The sequence below is a fragment of the Mustela nigripes genome, chromosome 5 (assembly GCF_022355385.1).
Source record: "Mustela nigripes isolate SB6536 chromosome 5, MUSNIG.SB6536, whole genome shotgun sequence".
NCBI lineage: Eukaryota > Metazoa > Chordata > Mammalia > Carnivora > Mustelidae > Mustela > Mustela nigripes.
In genome coordinates, this window is record NC_081561.1 from 100,040,025 (window position 1) to 100,061,197 (window position 21,173).

At 37.5% G+C, this 21,173-nt stretch overlaps 1 long non-coding RNA gene across 1 annotated transcript in view; it reads right to left on the reverse strand.

Annotated features, from left to right (window-relative positions):
- LOC132018250 (uncharacterized) overlaps positions 1–21,173 on the reverse strand; it is a 97,461-nt gene that overhangs the window by 23,867 nt on the left and 52,421 nt on the right. The window contains exons 4-5 of the long non-coding RNA XR_009404482.1: positions 11,113–11,218; positions 4,189–4,242 (exon numbers count right to left, since the gene is read on the reverse strand). This is a non-coding gene — a long non-coding RNA (uncharacterized LOC132018250). The remainder of the gene's footprint in view (positions 1–4,188; positions 4,243–11,112; positions 11,219–21,173) is intronic.

The following is a 21,173-nucleotide window of genomic DNA, read 5'->3' on the forward strand; positions in this document are numbered from 1 at the left end:
AACCTTTATGCCCAGCACATAAAAAATTAGTTTCTCTATGTCCTGACTTTCAAGGATCCTTAACCTTTTTTTTCAAAGCTAAGCTCAAATCTCATCTTTTTCATAAAAATCTCAGGCACTTCAGCCTGGTATCTCCATTCTCTGTACTCTCAGTAAGGCTGTTTAGCATTTGATTATTCTCTAATTTTTAGGATGCATATGTTTTGCCCATAAAGAATGATGGTCATTATGAGAAAGTTCCATGATTTATCATCCTTTTTTTGTTTTTGTCCCACAACACATATTAAAGTGTAATAATACAGAGATTGATTAATAAATAATTATTGATGGATCAGATTCCTAAGTCATTAAACATGCAATAATTACAAGGGCAATAACTCAAATGTACAACAAAGAATTTTTATTTTTTTAATATCACAGTTCTGTAAATGTACTGTTTGGAATTAGATCAAATAAGTTTCTAAAAGCTCACAGAGACATTATTTCATTTTAAAAACATGAATTTCTGGGGTCCCAAGGTGGCTCAGTTGGTTAAGCAACTGATTCTTGATTTCAGCTCAGGTAAAGATCTTGGGTCAAGATCCCACGTCTAGACATTGGGGAGGGTATGTGCTATGGTGAGTGCTGTGAAGTGTGTAAACCTGGTGATTCACAGACCTGTACCCCTGGGGATAAAAATATATGTTTATAAAAAATTAAAAATTAAAAAAAAAAATCCCAAGTCTGGTTCCACACTTAACACAGAGTCTGCTTAAGATTCTCTCTTTCCCTCTCTCTTTGTCCCTCCCCCCACCCAGGCACTTGCTCTCTAAATAAATAAATAAAATCTTAAAAAAAAAAAACATGTTTTTCTTCTTTAATACTAAAGTATAAGAACTGACAAAAATACTAGAAATATAAGTAGGTAAGTAAAATCATCTTTCATCTCTATAAGCATATATTAGACCTAATAATACTCGAGTATATATTCTTCAATGAAAGATATGACTTCAAACATTTCAAGAAGCATTCCATGCACAGGGTTTGAATTGTCAGAAAATAATTAGAGTATTTTCTTAAGCAGTATTAATGATCTTTCTTACTTGTATCTAACAGGACTTCATCAAGCCTGCTAAGATTCTTCTCTCTATACTACTTTTACCAAGGCATATACTTGAGCTGATTTCATTCTTTCAGGATTTGCTATAGAAAAGTTCATGGCTTTCAGAAGTATAGTGACAAATGACACCCATCTATAGTCATAAAAAAAAGCACAAAGTATTTTTATGTGTTTCATTTTTCTAGTCTCTTGGTTATAAGCATCAATAATACAAATTTTCAAGTAAAAAGGGACACATACTATATATGTTTTGATATGTTTTATAGTCTTCACAATTTCTGGCAAGGGAAAATAAAATACATTTTCTCAACTTTCAAATAAAATTTCCAAAAGATGTATTTTCTCTTTAGAATTTTAACCATTAAATTATAACTACCCCATCTTATGTACATCACAGAATTATGATGAAAATGAATGGAGAAATAAATTTGAAAAAAAAAATTGAGCTCTTGAAAGGAATAGCATTAATAACATTATATGAAAGTGAAATACTATTTTATTTAGAAATTCAAGATTTATTTTGAAATAGAAGTCACTCCACCTTTGTATTGGATATACATAGGTATTTCTCAGAATCATTACTTTCCATATCAGTAAAAATCAGATTATCAATTTCTTCCTTTTCTCTTTAAAGGATCCTAAGGTCCAAAGTATTTCCTTGAAATGGTCTCTTCTCTATATTAAGAAATAGCACATTCCACTGAGTAAATTGCCACCCACTTTTTTGAAAGGGGGAATCACAGGTATGAAGACTGCTCATGAAAAACTTGAAGGGAACACACCCACCCACAATAAGCAAGAGAACTGCAAAAATGAACACAACGCATAATACAAATCAAGAGGCAGTATTATACTGATAAATAGCCCTATTCCAATACTTTTGACTTATAGAACTGCTATAACTAATGTAACATTTTCCATATTGGCATTTGACAGTATTAGAAAACTAGAGAAAGAACTGATGCCTAGGCAAAATGTGAGTAACTATGAAATCCAGGTGAGAAGTATATGGGTATTTTTTTTAATCACTCACTAACCTTTTGTAGTTTTTTTAATTGAAATAATAAATAGTTGCTTTATCCCAAAGTTTCAATCATTTCCATGTCATCAACTAATAGTTCCTTCCCAACCAGAACTTGGACCAGCAAAGGAATTGACTTTATCACTCTTATACCTATTAAAAATGAACTGACTGAAACAGGGTCTGACTTCAACTGAATAACCCAACTGACAGATCTCTAGATAAAGGAAAGCCCAATTTTCTTCATCTCTTGCCTCTGTGCAATTTTTGTGATCTATTTCAAGAATACATCTCACATGAACCATAGACCTATACCCTTGAAACAAATAATACATTATATTTTAATAATAAAAAAAAGAATACATCACACATATTCATTTGCCTGAGGAGTCTCTAATACTCTCCAATATCATTTATGTCAACTCCTCCAAAGGTTTTCTTGGGTACTTCTAGGTATAGGTTTATAGATTTCTAGAGAATACACCCTTTTCATAGATACATATTTCTTCTTGCCTCATAAGACCTTTTCTTTTGATAGTCATGTTGAAGAAAAAGAGGGGCAAAACAGAGGTTTTATTCAAATGACTTCAACAGGCCACTCAGGGAGTATCTTACATCTTAAATTGATCTTTAAAATAATTTTAAATGTTAGCAAATATTTACTGAGCACTAACTATTGTCCTAGCTCTGGGCTAAGCACTTTAGTTGCATCTTTTAATTCTCATACTAATAATGACACTATGTTTACTGTGTCTGGAGAGAAAATTTACCTATTTCTCAGAGAGCCAGCATTTATGTTATTACTGTGTTTTTGCAAAATTTAGGAATTTACAGTGGTGTTAGCTCTAATCACTGGGGCTTATTTGAGGGGACTTTCTTGCACATTCAAAACCTCTTCATTTCCATTTCCCCTATGACCCATCTGCAATAGCCTCTGCCTCTTTACAAAACTGCTGAGGCCTGTCTACCCACATCTGTTTAGGCTGTATAATCACTCTCTACAGATTTCTGTTTGTCTTATCACTGTGTTCCTCCAACAAACCCTCTTACTGCCACCCTGCACCCTGGGTTGCAGCCATCTATCTTTTATATACAAAGTAAGTGAAAACAAACTTCAGTTTCCCAAGGATTTCTTCATGGAGTATTGTTGTTACTTCCTGGAATTTATTTTTATCTCTTGATTCTACAGTTTCTCCAAGGTTGATTTAGGGGGAGCAAGCTGACCACCCTGGCTTATTCATCATCTTCATAAGAACCAGAAACCTTGATGCTGCTTCTTATCATTAAGAGCTACACTTATGAATAAAGACACAATTTTTGTGACATTCCAAAGTTATCAGGCAGTGTTTATGTAATTAAACCCAGAGCCAGCTGAGGTCACATGATGAGATGACTAGCTCTAATAAGCCTGTGGTCAAGGCACATACAACACAAGCAGTCAGTCTATGTACATGATCCTCCCTTGGGCCAGAATGCACTTGAAAACAACACAGAGAACAGACTTGAAGTTACCTGTCTTCTCAGCCTACCTCAGGCTGCTGGAAACACACACATCAATGCTCTGAGCCACTCACAAAACTTAGGTATAGTTTTAAGTCCTGGCCTATAAATTTCTGTAGAACAAGCATCAGATAATTTTGCTAGGTCTTGATATCTGAAAATATTACATATAAAAGAGGTAAAACTCTCATCCTCTACTGCATCAGCGGCACATTCTCCCTAAGCCTCTGGGTCCTCACTTGGCCCAAATACAGCAAAAGCCAGGGCCTGTATAATTCACAATTGGGCTGCAATGGCTGCACATCTTAGATGGTGGGACTCTGTTACTGTTACTGTTGCTGTGGTCAGAATTTAATGAAATATCCTCTGCCTCCCTGCTACCTACAGCTATAGCCTTGCTAAGGTCTGCACTTGCATGGCCCTCATACTGGCTGAATCCAGATTAGTTCCCTAATATTTGCCAAAGATGAAACTCTCACTTGTGATTTAGACAAGGACTGAGATGTATTTACTCAAAGCAAGTTTGGTCCATATTAAAATGGCTACTTAAATAAAAATAGCCACTCACCAATGGACAAAGCTTCCATAAGCTGTACCACATCCATCAGGGTGATAACCACACCTATCAGGAATGAAAGAAGAGACTTTATTATTAAAGCCTTAGATATTAAAAGGATAATAAATAAATATTATGAGTAATTTCATGACAAGAGATACAAAAGTTACAAGAAACTAGATAAAAATCTTTTTAAAAAATACAGCATACCAAACTCACAAGAAAAACGAAATCCAAATAACCACATAAGGTATTTGAATTTATAAATTATTTCCCACAAAGAAAACTTCAGTCCAGAAATGCTTCACCAGTAAATTCCATCAAACATTAAGAAGAAATAAACCATTATACAATCTCTTTCAAATAACCTAGAAATACTTCCCAACTTCTTTTATGAGATGATAATAATCCTGAATCCAAAACTGGAAAAGAACTATTATTTTGGGGGGGGGGGGGGGAAAAAGATTAAAAATTTTTAAAAAAGAAAAAAATAAAAAAAAAAAAAAAAAAAAAAAAGAAGGGGGGGGGGGGGGGGGGGGGGGCTACAGATTAAAATGCTTGAGAACAGGAAATAATCAATAAAACTAAAACACAACCTACCAAATGGGAGAAGATAACTGCAAATGACATATATGATAAAGAGTTAGTATCCAAAATATATAAAAAAACTTATTAAACTCAACACTCAAAAAACAAATAATCTAGTTATAAAAGGGGCAATATAAAATTAACAACACAAGAAACAACAGGTGTTGGCGAGAACCGGAGAAAGGGAAACCCTTTCACCACTTCTATTTCACAGTGTATGCTTTCACCCTGCTTATTCAAAGATATGATTGCAGAGAGATTTCAAAATCTTAAGACGTCTATTTTTTAAGATTTTATTCATTCATTTTTACTTATTTGAGAGAGAGGGAGAGCACATGCACACCTGTGAGCACAAGCAGGGGGAGGGGCAGAAGGAGAGGGAGAAGCAGACTCCCTGGGGAGCAGGGTGCCTGATGGAGGGCTTGATCCCAGAACCCTGAGATAATGACCTGAGCTGAAGGTGGAGGGTTTTTAACAGACTGAGTTAACCAGGCTCTCCAGAAATCTATTTTTAATAGGCTATCTTTCAGAGCTCTCTTAGGTTTACGGAAAAATTGAAGAGAAAGTATAAAAAAAATTCCTACATGCCCCTTCACAGTTTCACGTATAGTTTTGCCTATTACTAACTTCTTGCATTTGTGTGGTCCATTTGTTATAATTCTTGAACCAAGACTGATAGACTATTATTAACTAAAGTCCATGGTTTACATCACGGTTCGCGCATTGTGTTCTACAATTCTATGGGTTTCGACAAATATATAATGTTGCATAACCCCAACACATACTCATTTAAAATAATTTTACGACCAGGGGTGCTTGGATGACTCAGCTGGTTAAGCGTCTGCCTTCGGCTCAGGCCATGGATCCTAGAGTCCTGGGATCCAGTCCCACATGGGGCTCCCTGCTCGGCGGGGGGCCTGCTTCTCCCTCTCCTTTGCCCGTCCCCCCACCTCTTCTATCTCTCTCAGATAAATAAAATCTTTTTAAAAATAATTTAAAATAATAATTTATCACCCTAAGAATACTCTGTTCCACTTACTCAATGTTCCTTCCCACAAACCCCTGGCAACCACTAATCTTTTTACTGTCTCCATAGTTTTGGATTATTCCAGAATGTCATATAGTTGTAATCATAGCCTATTGGGGTTGACCTCTTTTACTCAGTAATATGCATTTAAGGTTCTTCCATGTCTTTTTACAGCTTGATAGCTCCTTTCTTTTTAATGCCAAATAATATTCTATTGTAGGATCTGTCAAAGTTTGCCCATCCAATAACCTATTGGGATGCACCTTGGCTGCTTTCAGTTTCTGGTGATTCTGAATAAAGCTGCAATAAACATTCATGTGCAGGTCTAGGAGTAAATACCTAGAAGCATGGTTCTGGGATCACACGGTAAGCCTATATTTAGCTTTGTAAAGGAGTGTCAAACTGTTTTCTAAAGAGTCTGTACCATTTTTTTCTTTCTACCAGGAACGAATGAGATTTTCTGTTGCCCCACAACCTTGCCAGTATTTAGTGTTGTCAGTGTTTTGAATTTTATCCAAGAACCAATTTTTTTTAATTAAAACTAACAAGTAAATTTAATAAAATTATTGGACTCAAGGTCAGTATACAAAAATAAATTGCATTTATACATACTATCAACAAGCAATTAGAAAACATTTAAAAATACTATTGATGGGTGCCTGGGTGGCTCAGATGGTTAAGCATCTGCCTTCAGCTCAGATCATGAACCCAGGGTCCTGGGATCGAGTCCCACATCAGGCTCACTGCTCCTTGGGAGCATGCTTGTTCCTCTGCCTATGCCTCTCTCTCATGAGTAAATAAATAAAATAAAATAAACACATTTTTAAAATTAAAAAAATAAAATGCTACTGATAATAGCTTTAAAATGGATACTACTGATAATAGCTTTAAAATGGTTAAGAATAAATTTAATAAAAAGTGGATGAAGCCTCTACATTGAAAACTAAATATTTCCTGAGAGAATTTAAGGAAGGCCTAAATAAATGGAGATATATGCCATGTTCATAGATTGGAAAACTCAACATTATTAAGATATAAATACTTTCCTAAATTGATCTATCTATCCAATTCAATCCCAAAGTCCCAGGAAGACTTTTTAAAGAAATTGACAAGCTCATTCTAAATTTATATATAAATTCAAAGAATCTAGAATAGTCAAAACAGTTTTGAAAAAGAACAAAGATGGGAGATTTACACACTCTGATTTCAAGGTTTACTATAAAAGTACAGTAGTCCTTACAATGTGATCTTGGTCTAAGGATAGACAAGTAAATCAATGAAACAAAATTGAGTCCAGCCATAAGCCTACCTGAAAATGGTCAATTGATTTTCAACAAAAGTTACTAATGTGATTCAGAGAAGAAAGAAAGGTCATTTTAATAAATGGTATTGAAACAACTGAATCTCCTCAAGAAAGAGAAAGAAAATAAATAAATAAAAGAATTCTGACCACTACCTCATACTATGCTCAAAAAAAGTGGGAGAGAACTTCATGACTTGGGAGTAAAGAAAGATTTCTTAGACCAGATCCCAAAAAAATCACTAACCATAAACTTAGAACATTAATAAATCTTATTTCATCAAAATTAAGAATTGTTGCTCTTCAGAAACACCATTATGAAAATGAAGACAGTCACAGTCTGAGGGGAAAATATTCCCATAATATATACCTAAGGATTGCTATGAAACGCATATGAAGAATTCTATGTTAATCAAGGCTGGATCAAAGAAACAGAACCACTAGAAAGTATGTGTGTGTGCATGTGCATGTGTGCACACAGGCAGGGAAAGAGACATTTTTATTATATGAACCTCAAAAAATTATGGGAGAATCTCTGTGAATCTGTTGCCTCTACATCTGACACTAGAACATGAGATCATCAGATAAAACAGTCATGCAGTAAAGTCAGATGTGAAATGAGGGAAGTAATGACAAAGGAATCTGCAAATTTGGGTTAGAACCCCCAAGGACAAACTGGAACCCTTGTAGATCTCTCACGACTTTCAAGCTTCTAACATCAGTGATTAGGAGATGCATTAGTCTGCTAGAGCTGCCTTAACAAAGTACTAAAAACTGGGTGGCTTAGAAAAGAAATTTATTGTCTTAGTTCTAGAGGCTAGAAGTCAGAGATCAACCTGTTGGCAGGTTGCTTCCTCTTGAGGGCTGAAAAAGCATCTGGTCCATGCCTCTCAGATCTTAGCTTCCTAGTTTCTGGTGGTTTGCTGGCAATCTTTGATGTTCCTGGCTTCTGTTGAACCACTCTAATCTCTTCCTTCATGTTCCTATGGTATTCTCCCTGCAGTGTATATGTCTGTCTTTGTGTCCAAACCCTCCCTTTTTATGAGAACACCAGCTGTATTGGGTTGCGACCCACCCTAATGACCTCATTTTAGTGTATCTCTGTAAAGACCCTATCTCCAAGTAAGGCCACATACTGAGGGACTGAAGATTAGGACTCCAGCATATCTTCTGGAAGGATAATTCAACCCGTCACAGGAGACAAACATGTAGCCAGTCTAGGATTCAGGGTCGGGTAGAGAAGCCTCGCTGCACAAAAGGAGCTACAAGTCAGCTGCTGTCTCATGTCAGCAAGGTAATCGGCAAATAAGCAACAACGTGCTATCCTCTTTGCTCTAACCTTCCACAAATGAAAAGAAGAATGGCTATTTCTTCACATTTGTATCCCAAATTCTGTGCAAATTTCCTCCTGTGGTCTACAGTAATCAGAACTGTGCAGGGCAGGGAATCCTCGGAATAGTAGTTCCAGCTTAGGTAAATTGCCATAACACAAATGCACTGCAAATTCATACAACTCAGTGCATATAGAATGGAGCCTTTTAAAAATAGATAAAATGTTTTAGTTGACCTTTTACAATATGATACACAAATAGCCAGTGAACACATAAAATGGCATTCACTCTTATTAGTCTTAAGTAACTGCAGATCGAAGTTAAAAAATAACTACTGACTAGTTTATATTAAAACAAAAAACTGGGGTGCCTGGGTGGCTCAGTGGGTTAAGCCGCTGCCTTCGGCTCAGGTCATGATCTCAGGGTCCTGGGATCGAGTCCTGCATCGGGCTTTCTGCTCAGCAGGGAGCCTGCTTCCTCCTCTCTCTCTCTGCCTCCCTCTCTGCCTACTTGTGATCTCTCTCTGTCAAATAAATAAATAAAATCTTTAAAAAAAAAAAAAGATGAAATGTGCAGTTAGAGGGGCTCACACTTAAACATTACATAAAAAAAATAAAATAAAATAAAACAAAAAACTGGTAATATCAAATGTTGATGGGGATGACTTTTTCAGTTTATTTCAACTTGAAACACACAAAAATATTTTATCCATCCAATATTTTAAATGGACCTTTATATTATAGTAATAGATAATGTTAAAATGCTTTTATATCTTATTCTCTTAACTACCAAGTAGGGTGGGTAGAGCAGTGGATAGGCAGAATAATGGCCTCCTGAAATGTCCTCATCTTAATCCTCAGAACCTGTGAATCTGTTAGAATGCGAGGCAAAGGGGAACTAAGGTTGCAGAGGGAAGTAAAGTTGATAATCACCTAGTCTTAAGTTAGAAAGATTATCCTAGATTTTCCACTGGGGCCCAATATAATCACAAAGTTCCATAAAAGAGGAAGAGGGAAGCAGAAGAATGAGGGTCAGAGAGATGTTACAGTGCTAACTTTGAAGGTGAAGGATGAAGAAAAAGTCAATAAATGTGAGCAGTTTCTGGAAGCTCGAAAAGATTAAGAAATAGATTCTCCCCTAGAGCCACCAATATGGAATGAAGCCCTGCTCTCATTTTGATTTTGGCCCCATGAGGCCTATGCAGATTTCTGACCTACAAAACTGTGAAATAATAAATTTGTTTTTAAGCTATTAAGTTCATGGTAATTTGTGATGACAGCCATAGAAAACTAATATGAGCAGGTATTATGATGTTCATTTTATATATAATAAAGTCAACATGGGACCCAAAAAACTACAATCAGTAAGACCCAGACTTGGAACAAGTCATGACTTTCTGATAAGGGAGTCACCTACATTTCCCTCTCAAAATTTCATGGACTTGAAATGCAAAAATATAACATCAGAGTATCTTAAATAAATACTTGCTCTGCGCAAAGATATGTTAACTATCTAACCAAAAATTTCAGTTTAAAGAATTTAACCCAGGACCTAGAAGACATTAGAGCCTACCACACATACCAGCAATTTTAAACTATTTTAAATTGATTATGTTAATGAGTCTTCCCTAGCTTAGTGCCCAGAGTCTCAGTTTGTAAGATATCAAGTAAATCACCCTGACTTTTTTCAAGAATTAGAAAATGGTTCAGAGAAGTAAAATGCCCTATTTGGACAGTAGGTCAAGTGTCAAAGTTAATTTATCTTTTTGAAAAACTGACTTAATACATTAAATTATGAAGCAATCTAGAATATCCTCTAGGGCTTCTTATTCTCAACAACATAATTAAGTAAGTTAAGAAGTAAATATAGGGGAGAGAAGAGCAACTCTACATTTCAACTCCATGGGGCATAATTCACATCAAAGACATGTGAGTAGTGACCCTTAGAATTGTGTAATGCAGTTCCTGAGGGGTCAAAGATTAAAAAAAAAAATACTTTTTTAGGACTGTATATTTTTTCTGCCTGTCATACTCATAAACTCTGTCCTTATCTGTAGATGGAAAAGGTAGCCAGTTAAGCACTGTGATTTATGGAAGGAAGAAGACATCAGAAAGTATAAAATTCGACCTTGGGGTGCCTGGGTGGTTCAGTGGGTTAAGCCGCTGCCTTTGGCTCAAGTCATGATCTCAGGGTCCTGGAATCGAGTCCAGCATCGGGCTCTCTGCTCTGTGGGGAGCCTGCTTCCTCCTCTCCTTCTCTCTGCCTGCCTGTTTGCCTGCTTGTGATCTCTGTCTGTCAAATAAATAAATAAAATCTTTAAAAAAAAAAAAAAGAAAGTGTAAAATTCGACCTCTTTTCTTTGGATTGAGGCTCTTTTAATTCCAAATAAATTTTTATTACATTTGTTAATACTTGCACAAATACTACTGATTTATTATAGAAAAAAATTTAAAACACAAAGGAAAAAATTCATAATTCTATCATATATAGGGGCTTCTTCTAGCCTCCTTTAGATAGTACATACCATCACCCATACTAGGTCTCTCCCTTGGTAGTTGTGACCTCTGTGGTCACTGAGATGATGATGTCTAAGGGATGTTACTGTCCTCCTGATGCTACTGTGGCCTCATAAGACAGGCAACGATACCACCAGTCAATCTCAAGGTACGTATTTTTTTACCATGACATACATATATATCAAGAAATCACTTCTTGGGGCACTTCGGTGGCTCAGTCCGTTGAGGGTCTGACTTTTAATCTTGGCACAGGTCTTGATCTCATAGTCGTGAGTTCATGCTGGGCTTGGAGCCAATACACATTAAAGGAAAAAAAAAAAGAAAGAAAGAAAAGAAATCACTTCTCATAAAATAATATTTCCCAATTTTCCCAGGTCCTGCCAACACAAGCCCTACCCCTACAACTCTATTTTATATTATTTTATAGGGGTAGAATCTTTATCAGAAGAAATGAGAGGAGTCAAGAAACTTCATCCCCAATTTGAAAATGCTTGTGTGCAAGCATCACTTTCCATCTTCTTGAAAGTTCCTGGCCTCTAGTGAGGTTTAACATCTTCCCCAAAACACTACATCATGATTTAATGATAACCCAATACCAAGGGAGTGGATAGCTGGGATTCTATGGCCAGGATCAGTACAATGGATATAAAAATATATTAAATAAAGACCACATCTCAAGTTGGAGAAGGTGAAAAGCCTTCTTAAGCAATAAAGAAAGATAGGTTTGCATGAGTGGCCCAGTAGCACAAGGTTTAAAAAGGGAGCTTTAAAAACACCTAAATGTGAAAAACTTGAGAAGAACAAAGGGAAGAAAACATCAAAATCTCCCCAATCCCAACTGATTATTCTTTCTTTTAAACCTCTAGAATGTATTATTAAAAATGCAAGAATGAAAATAAAATTATGATTTTTCCATGTTAATAAATATTATTCTCCAACATGAATATAATCTAATTCATGGATATAATGGATATAATTTGCTCAACCAGTCTCAACTGTTAGACATTTAAAGCTTTCCCAGTTTTTGCTATTATAAGCAGAACTATAATAAACACACCTATATGTAAGTCTTTATACATCTTCCATTCTTTTATAAACTTTTGAGCTAAGAAGTATGTGTGCATTTTAAGGGTTTCATTACACATTGCCTATATAATTATATGTTACATAATTCATATTGACTTCCCAAAAGTTAGTACACTCATTCCAACATTGCATTTGAATACTTGCTTACCTACAACTTTCCCATAATTAGGTATTAAAATTATGAATTTTTAACTAATTTTATAAGTATGCAGTGCTAGTGCCTTATTTTGCCCACTGGCCATAGTTTGCCAACCCCTGCTCTAAGGGATTCAGAAGTAGCACTTGCAGAAAAGCAACTACTAGGCCAAGGGAATGCAAGCAATGAAAAACTAAGGACTTTGAAGAGGGCAAGAGCTACCACAGGAATAGATGGTCAGAGGGGAAGAAACTTGCCAGAGGGCATTTGCCATCTGATCTGTGTAAGTGTCCCAGCCAGGTAGGAAGATAGCTACCAGAAGGTGCAACCACAGCTACCACTGACACAGGGGCCAGGTGAGAGGCAGGAGCTGGTCCATGAATGCCACTGAAGAGAGCCCCATTGGGCCATCTCCACATTGATCCACTGACTTCCACAATGAATAAAAACAAATGAGAATCAGAACTTGGAAGGGAAGTGCCTTCCTGCCACCATCACCTTGACAAGGTCCCTGCAGCACCATGTATTAACAAAGATTAATATCAAGCCAGCTGGCAGAGAAGAAATATTTACAGGGTTCAGTTCCAGTTTCACATAGCAGGGCATGGAATGTTGATTTGGGGCTGAAAGACAATAAATTGAAAACTGGTATATAGGTATAAGTTTTTCTGAGTAATCCAGCTTGATTCAATGGTAACGCTTAAACAATATAGAAGAATGGAAACTTAGCATGTCCTTTTAATCTAAATATCAAGAGTCTTAACAGGACTTTTGACAGACTGTTAGAGTCACTGGTAAATATCCAGATTACCAACTATGGTAAATTGATTCTTTGAATAATTCCAATTCTTCACTTCACCCTTTATCAACATCTTTTGCCATATATCCTTGCAGTTCTCTTCCCTAAAAGGTCAGAATCCATCTTCTTATCAAGGTATTGCAACTTGCTTGAGCAATGAGATATAACAGATGTGATGCAAATAGAAGCTGGAAAAAAATATTTCTATGACTCTGCCTGCCTCTTGTCCTCTGCCGTTGCCATGAAAACATGTCTAGGCTAGCTTACTAGTGGACAATAGTCACATAGAGTGAAGCCAAGTCCTCCAAAGGAATAAGAATCGACCAATAGCCTGCCAATGCCCCATCATGGGAGCAAACCTAACCAAGAACAAGAGCTGCCTAACTGCCTTGTGTAGCCAACCACAGACATCTGGGCAAGCCCTGCAAAGCCCAGCCCACACCAGGGAACACTACAGATTTATGAGCTAAATAAATGCTTATTGTAAACTACGGGGTGGGGGGGGTGGTTGCTTGTTATACAGCATTATACTGTTAATAGGTAATTGATACCCAGCCCTTTTGTATGTTAATAAAAGAGAGTAATATGATTTATGCACCACACAGGTATATGGATAGTTGATGTTTCACTATGAAAGTTGAGATTGTTTCCTATTTTTCCACATTAAAAATATCCAACCTCGGGGCACCTGAGTGGCTCAGTCGGTTAAGCGGCTTTTTTGGCTCAGGTCATGATCCTAGGCCCTGTATCGGGCTCCTTGCTCAGCGGAGAGCCTGCTTCTCCCTCTCCCTCTGCCTATTTGTGCTCTCTCTCTATCTCTTTGTCAAATAAATAAAATCTTAAAAAAAAAAATCCAATCTCTGCTTTGAGGTAATGGGCAAGTGTATCGTAAGATAGGAAAACTTTTCTCAGGAACCATTTTTGAAGTTTCTAGGCATAAGAGAGTAAACTGCTGCAGGATCTGCTGAAGCATAAAAAAAGAACCCAGCATTTGCAGGCTAGAGGAATGAATATTTCCTTGTATCCTTAATCCCTCCAGTTCAACACTCCCTAGCACAAGCATACAGACATCCAAACTCACCAAGATTAGTTTAGTCCACCACCATCTTCCCAATGTATAAAAGATTACCCTGATATAAATCTCATGTACAACAGAGAAACATAAAAACTTTCTTCAACCCATTCTTAATAGGCCATTTCAGGGATGTCACCTTCAGTAGGGCACCTCTTTGCCACAGGTACTCCAGATTCTCATGCCATGCCCTGGCAGTCTCATGGCCTCCCATACTTCATCTCTCTCCCATCCCTGATTCTTTTCATCTTGCCATATATCAAATCTACTGTATCTACAAAATGCATAACAATGGAGATGATAGTGACCAATAATTTAGGGGCAATTGTATCTTACCAGGGTGGAAACAGAATTGTAGACATCAGTAGTAGAAGAGGAAGGAAGCTGGGTAGATATCTGGAAGATTAGAATACCTCCTTGGCATCCTGAGCAAACACAGCCAAAGGAAGGGCTAGCTTCATGCCCATGAGACCTATTCAGTTGCATAGTGCCCTGCAGTTAGAAGAACCCCAAACCTGGCTTAAGGCTGGGCTGTGACTCTTTCTAGGGCCTCTGCATTTTCATTTTGCACTATATGCCACAAATTATGTAGCCACATTCATCCAGAGGTAATAGGTTGGTTTGTTTCTCATCAGATGTGTTCTCTCTTATACAAAAGAACAAGTTTCATGTCTGGGAATCATTTTATGTACATTCTTCTAGATACTACTGACCCAGTAAGATACTGAACTCTAATCCTCTGGTATTTTAAGCCTCAGTTTTTTCTTCTCCATAATCATCCATATATCAGTGCATACACTCTTAAAGAGCTTAAACAGAATATTGGTAAAAGTCTAAAATTATCTCTGAGAGGGCTGCTTTGATTTCCCTCAAAACAGAAGACATTTACCATTTATAATCCAGTACCATGTGTACATGTACAGTGTACAGTTGGGACTGCTATATAAATCCTTATCTCCCTTGTCTTTGGTTCACATTCTGTTCTGTGACAGAGCAAATGGAGATCTAAAATGTAATTTTTCCCTAGAGGTAACATTTTATGTACTATTTATTAAACCTACATTTTGTGTCAGGTATCTAAAAGAACACATAAAAATGGCCTCTTTCTAAAATAGCCTTTTCAGTGACCTCTCAGTGTAGTAACTTTGTAACTCTTCCAGAGGCTATAAGCCCAAGGACTAGACTTTCCTAGAAGTGTCATTACTGCTACTAGGCAACAATGAAACTAATCACTGGGTTTTTCCATAGCCCCTTTTGTTGTACTATGTTTTGTTCCTTCTCTTATGGAACATTCCCCCATACACCATCCACACCTATCACTATAAAGAAGAAAAGCCCAGCCCTTGAACCTTGGTTCCAACTACTTACAAATGGGTGAGGCTATCTACCTGTTTAATAAAATAATTAAATAAAATGACACACAAACTCCCATCCTTCTCAAAATATTTCTACCACTAACCTGCTAAAAAATCTAAAATTCCCAATCTCTAGATTCTGGTATCAAGAAGTTTTACCAGTATGATTCTGTTACAGTCCACTGATACTTGAAAGAGCCAATATAATCTATATAATATTCACCAGGAAATAGTTAAATATGAAAATCTCTACTCTCCCCTGAGCATCTGTTAGATCTGTAGAAGTGGACAATAAGTTTTAGGGTCCATCTTCTTGCTACAAGTTAGAGGATTATATGCTTACACACCAAACAGGAAGTGACTATTTCAACAATCTTCTCATTAATATGGCCTCTGGAGCCTAACTATAGCAGAGAATTCAGATCTTGGCAGAACACAAAAAATGCAGCCAACAGTAAGAGAAGGAAGAATCAGGACAAAGAGAACTTGGGCTACAGTGAAAACAGAAGGGCCAAAAAGCCAAAATTTTCTCAAAAGAGAATTTTAAGAGAAAAATTTATTATTATCAGAAAGATAAAAAAATTATTATATCCACAAAAAAAAAAAAAAAAAGAAAGAAAAGAAAAGAAAACACTTTGAAAAGAAATGACCCAAAATAAGAAAAAGCACTTGGAAATTAAAATTTTAGAATCAGGAAAAATTCAATGAACAATCTAGAAGACACAGTAAAAGAAATATCTAAAAAAAAATTAAAATGAAATAAAAGATTGGAAAATAATTGAGAAAAGAGACTTAGAGGATTATTCTATCAGATCTAACATCTGAATAATAGGAGTTACATAAAGATGGAACAGAAAAAAGCAGAGGGGAGAAATTCATCAAAAAAGAATTGTTTAAAGAAATGTACAAGGTAAGATAGTCCCAGATGACAGAGGAGTATGAGACCTTAGTTTTGTCTGGTCCCAGGAATTCAGCTAGATAGCTATCAAATCATTCTAAACACCATGAAACTCAACTGAAGATCTAAGAAAAGAATAGCTTCAACTCTACAAACAGAAAGCAACCACTTTCTGCAAGGTAGGAGGTCAGACAAGTGACTCAGAGGCAACAAATGGGAAGATAAACTGTGGGTAGAGGGGGAAAGGGAGCCTCCATAAGCCGGCACCACAAAGTGATAAGTAGCAGAGCACAAAATCAAAACTTTTAGAATTCTGCTCCAGTGAAGGATATCCCTGCCTGAAAGGCGCTCAGGTGATGAAGTGAGGCAGATTCGTAGGTGGGACAGTATGGTCTCAGGATCCCCAGGGTCACAGGAAGACCACGGGTAACTGAGTGTGGCAGAGTTTCCAGGCATTGAAGAGAAGAAGCTGGCTCTAATCAGCAAGCCCAGGAGTGGGCTTTCAGCTTGGGGTTGCCAGAAACTTCCAACAACCATAAGGTCAGTCAATTGCTCTACAAGCAGGGGCCCAGCAAGGGGCAGAACTGGGACAAGACTCTCCTTTTCTCCCCCAGGAGGAGTGGAGCAGGTGGAGTTTGCAGGGCTTGGAGACTCCAAGTGGGTTTGTGTGCCTCAGATAGACACCCTTGGTCACAGGCTGGGTGAGCACATATTGTGGGAAGAGACCAGGGAGATAGGAGTGATTGACTGCTTTTTCCTGAAGGCTCAATGAAGCCTGGGGCCCTGAGCTTTCTGCTCTGAAGCTGGAGATTGGGAGGTCACAATTTCCATTCTCATCTTCTAAAGTGGCACAGAAAGCCTTCAGGGAACAAAAGCCACAGAGAACAATCTGGAGCAGCTTACATAGCCTGGCCCCCTGGCATGGGCAGTGCAATTCCCCTCAGGAAAAAGATGCAGGAGAATCACTACAACAAGCCTTTCCCCCAGAAGATTAACAAGAACATCTGGATAAGACCAAGATTACTGATCTTAGAGTACCACAAAACATCAGTGCTAGGAAAAAATAGTATATAGAATTCATGATTTTTTCCCCATGATTCCTTTTTAATTTTAATTTTTTTCTTTCTTTTTTCAACAAATTTATTATTTTGTCAATTCTTTTTTAACTCTGAATTTTCATTTTTACAGTTACACTCTATCCACTCATTATATTTAATTTTATTTTTGCATATTTATATAAACTTTTCTATCTTTCCACTTTGGGGACACAGTTTCTTCTAACAAACAGACCAAAATATACCCAAAATCTAGTATATGGATCTGATCTTCACCTGTCTGATCACCTTCTTTTTTTTTTTTGTTAAAATCTTTTTAAAATTTTCTTCTTTACACTTACATTCTATCCTTTCAATGTATTTAATCTTATTTTTGTGTGTATATATATGTGTGTGTGTGTGTGTGTGTGTATATATTTTTTCTTTATAATTTGGGGATATATTTTCTTCTAACAAACAGACAAGAGTATACTCATAATATAGTGCATTGCTCTGTTCTCTACACCTGTCTGTTTATATTCCTTATCTTTTTGTGTGTCTTGAAATGAAAAAATATTTCATTTTTAGAATTATATGCTATTCATTCATTATGTTTAATTTTATTTATATATGTATATATGTTTTTCTTTCTTTACAATTTTGGGATCAATTTTTCTAACAAACAAACCAAAATACACACAGGATCTATTATATTGTTCTGTTCACTTCTCGGACGAGATATATATATACATATATATATGTATATATATATACATACATACAAATATACACACACACACACATATTTGGTTTTGGTTCTCTTCTGTCAGGGACCGCCTCCGGCCGGGAAAGTCCCCGCCATTACAAGAGGGCGCTTGGCTCACTGCCAGCAAAATACGCTGCAAGTAAACAACAAACTTTCTGGTGAAGCCCACCTAAAGGAGGACATAGTCATTGGCTGTTTCAAATTTAATCAGCATAGTAACAAGACTCTCATTGGCTCTCCCTATTGCTTGGCCCCTTATTAGTCACCCTGCTGTATATAAGCTAAGGAAGTTGATGAAATAAACGGGGAATGAAGCATTAACACCGAACCAGGCTTCTTGTCGTCCTTGCAGGTCGAGGGCAACAAATGGTGCTGAGACCCGGGAAATATTAAGAAAAATAGAAAAACCTTGCAAGGGAGAAGTCCACAGGTAAGCGGGGTAAAACCACGACAAAGGTGGTGGGAAACTTGTACAAGTCCGCAATAAGAAGCGGGCGGCCTTAGAGCCAGGATTTAGCGAGTCCGCAATAAGAAGCAGGGCGGCCTTAGAGCCGGGATTTAGCGGCGAGTATACACGGAACAGCCATTAGGTTGGGATTCTAATTATGGGATCTGGACTGTCAAAGTCGAGGTTAGAGGGTTCCCTAAAGGACCTTCTAAAGGTCAATGGCACACCGTTAAAAATGAAAACTGCTAGGACATTCTTGAATACAGTTGAGACAGTGGCGCCTTGGTTTCTGGACGAGGGCTTGCTACGCTGGATAAAAACGGCCAAGCAGCAGCTGAAAGACATTCAGCCCGTATGGATTCTTCCCCCAAGCCTTTAGTTTTTTGGAAGGATATCCTTACGGGACAATGGAAAGGCCCAGATCCTGTATTAATCTGGAGCAGAGGTTCCGTTTGTGTTTTCCCACAGGACAAAGAAGTGCCAATTTGGATTCCAGAGAGATTGGTCCGGAAGGCCCCTGAGAATGAGGATGAGGAAAGAGGAAGCCGTGATCCTCCTACTGTCGTGGGGGACTCTGATATTCCTAATTCCCCCGACGGCGACACATGAATTATGGGCTATTCTGAAGGCTTGACCCTATCCTTTACCTTTAACTAATTACTGAGTGTTGGTTCTATTGTTCCTTTTTCTGCGCTCTGTTTTACCTCTGTAAAATTCTCTAACCTTAGTCAGATTAGCAATTCCTCCCAACAGCTCTCTCAGTATTTGCAGGGTGCTTGGTCTGACGATTTTCAAAATTTCACACGAATCCTTCTGGCTGAGATAATTCGACGTGTGTGCAACCAGCTTCCTTCCCAGAGCTATTTCAAACATTCAGCAATATGTTCCAGTTCACCAAACAAAGGGCTGGCACAATTGGTCTTCTTGTCCTCCTCCTTATTGGCATTCTGCTTCTATTCAGAAAAGTTCGCCAATGGAGAACACAGCAGCGAGAGCAGAGCCGAGCTATAGTATAAGCCCTTATGTCAACAGAGGCTAGGACATCTCCCCAGATATGTCTAAGCATGCTAGATCGGTAGTCAAAGACAGGTAAGATCAGTAGAGAAACATACCAACCTAAGACAGGACAGAGATCATCGATATCTTGTGTCTGATGACGGGTAAGGAATGTTTTCTGCTACTGACGACCTAAGACAGGCACGATCTCTGCCATAAAACAAAAAAGGGGGAGATGTCGGGGACCGCCTCTGGCCGGGAAAGTCCCCGCCATTACAAGATGGCGCTTGGCTCACTGCCAGCAAAATACGCTGCAAGTAAACAACAAACTTTCTGGTGAAGCCCGCCTAAAGGAGGACATAGTCATTGGCTGTTTCAAATTTAATCAGCATAGTAACAAGACTCTCATTGGCTCTCCCTATTGCTTGGCCCCTTATTGGTCACCCTGCTGCATATAAGCTAAGGAAGTTGACGAAATAAACGGGGAATGAAGTATTAACACCGAACCAGGCTTCTTGTCGTCCTTGCGGGTTGAGGGCAACACTCTTCTGATTTTTTTAGTGTGTATTTTTCTGGGGTTGTTGCTGCCATTTTAGTATTTTGCTCTCTCATTCATCTATTCTTCTCTGGATAAAATGACAAGATGGAAAAAGGTACCTCAAAAAAGAGATCAAGAGATAGTATTTATTGCCAGGGATGCAATCAGTATGGCTATTAGTAAGATCTCAGAACTAAACTTCAGAATAACAATTACAAACATACAACTTGGGCTTGAAAAAAAGTATAGAAGACACTAGAGAATCCCTTTCTGGAGCCAAAAATGAACCAAAATCTAATCAAATCAAAATTCAAAAGGCTATTAAAGAGAAGTAATAAAAAATGGAGCCTCTAACTGCTAGGATAAAAGAGACAGAAGAGAGAATTAGTGATATAGAAAAGAAAATGATGGAGAATAAAGAAGCTGAGAAAAAGAGAAATAACTATAGAATTCAAGAGATAAGTGATACCATAAAACAAAACAATATAAGAAAAATTGGGACCCCAGAATAAGGAGGGGTCCGAAAGTATCCTGGAGCAATGTAGAGCAAAGAACTTCCCCTAATCTGGGGAAAGAAGAAGGGATTCAAGTCCAGCAGATACAAAGAACCCTCCTCAAAATCAGTACAAATAGGTCAACACTTTGACATATAATAATGAAACTTGCAAATCTCAGAGATAAAGAGAAAATCCTGAAAGCAGAACAGGACAAGAGGTCTGTAACCTACAAAAGTAGAAACATTAGACTGGCAGCAGCCCTATCCACAGAAACCCAGGCAAGCCAGAAAGGACTGGCATGTTATATTCAGGGAGCTAAATGAGAAAAATAGGTAGCCAAAGAATACTTTATCCAGCAAGGATGTCATTCAAAATAGGAAAGATGAAAAGCTTCCAGGAAAACAGGAACTAAAAGAATTTGTAATCACTAAACAGCCCTTCAGGAAATATTAAAAGGATCTTTTAAGTGAAGAGGCAATGCCAAAGTAATATAGACCAGAAAGGAACAAAGACAATATACAGAAACAGTGACTTTACAGGTAATACAATGGTACTCAATTCTTATCTTTCAATATTAACTCTGACTGTAAATGGGCTTAATGCTCCAATC